Source organism: Chaetura pelagica, unplaced genomic scaffold (assembly GCF_000747805.2).
Source record: "Chaetura pelagica isolate M959 unplaced genomic scaffold, ChaPel_1.0 scaffold311, whole genome shotgun sequence".
Taxonomy (NCBI): Eukaryota; Metazoa; Chordata; class Aves; order Apodiformes; family Apodidae; genus Chaetura; species Chaetura pelagica.
In genome coordinates this window covers 168,132-169,790 of record NW_009952152.1, presented here as the reverse complement: position 1 = coordinate 169,790, position 1,659 = coordinate 168,132, and positions in this window count along the sequence as shown.

Genomic DNA, 1,659 nt, shown 5'->3' with positions numbered 1-1,659 from the left:
GGGGAGCAACGGGACGGGAACCGGAGCGGGCACAGCCGGGGGACAGCGGGGGCAGGCACAGCCGGGGGACAGCGGGACCAGGCAATGGAGACACTGGGAAACGGATGGGACACCCTGGGATGGGGAGAAAACAGCCAGGGAGCGGGACTAGGCAAAGGACATCTGGGGACTGGGACATGGGATGGGACAGTCGGGGACCAGCGCCAAGCAGGAGACATTTAGGGACTGGGGCAGAGATGGTCAAGGGGACACCCTGGAACTGGGACCAGGCAAGGAACATCCAGAGAGCAGGACAGGGATGGGACACCCAGGGAGCATGGTAAGATGGCAGAGGGACACGGACCAGGAGCAGAACCAGCTAGGATGGGCACGGAGGGAGTGGGAAGAGGGTCACAGGACTGTGGGACAGTCGGATGGAGACGGGCAGGACGAGACCAAGGCCAGGCAACGTGGGAGGAGGAGCACGGAAGGACACACAGACAGGAAACACCAGGACAGGGAGACAGGACTGATGGGGACTGGCACAGGCAGACACGGGGACGGAAACACCCACGTTGGGGCTGAGAGAGGGACAAAGGCTGACACAGACCCACGGGGAAGGGAAACAGTGAAGACGGGAAATGGCAGGACAGACGGACGGAGCCTGGACTGGGGGACAGAGGGATGGGGACAGCCAGACAGGGCCTGGCAGACTGAGGGACAGTAGGACAGGGTGTGGCCCAGCTCAGGCCACTTGGACCACAGAAGAGCATCCCTAAACCATCATCAAGGAGCCACTGAGCAAATTAACTCCCACACCTGAGTCTCGGGGTGCACCTCAAAGGTGCTTGGGTGGCCACGATGCCACGACACGAGCCCTGAGTCACACGACAGGCACAGCCAGGAGCCAGAACCAGCCCTGGGGTGGTGGGGGGCAAGGCCGGAGGGGAAACAGAGCCACATGTGACGGGAAAGCGGGAGGAGGTGCAGGAAACAGGGAGGAATGACAAGCTCAGCCCAGGGGGACGCAGGGTGGGGAGGACGGATGGCAGAGCTGGGGGTTGGCTGGGGACCAACAGGGCTGGATCCAAGGGGGTTCAGGCCAGGGCACAGCAGGATGGTCACCCCATCTCCCACTGCAGCACCCTGAGGTGGCCTCTCCGCTGCCAGTGGGTGTCACCATCCTCACTCAGGTCCCCAGTGGGGACACAGCTCCATGTGTAGGGTGGCAGGGAGGGTGGTTGGAGCTGGCTGCTCACAGGTGTAAATCCACAGAGCCCCCCTGGCAGGATGCTGGGGACACACGACCTCCTGCTGGGCCAACACTGGACACACGGTGCAACCCGGGCTTGTGCCAAGGGCCCTGATACCACCACACGATGTCCCCAGACCCAGGCTCAGTGCCAGCCCCTCCTGAACAGCCATTTCCCTGCCTGCACCCGAGGTTTGCTGGCACTGCCCAGCACTCCCCAGGGATGGCAGCCCCTGCTGCCCAGCACAAGTTTTCTGTGACACAATTAAGAAAGTCTGTGTCAACAACAACTTCCTCTGGGCGCCTGGAGGAGCCTCAGCACCACCAGAAAAAATAAATGACCCAGTTGTCAGGTACTGCTACTGGGGGGCTGGAGAGAGGCCAAGGGGCCTGATCCTGCCTGTGGGCACGGCCTGGCCGGGCAGGAG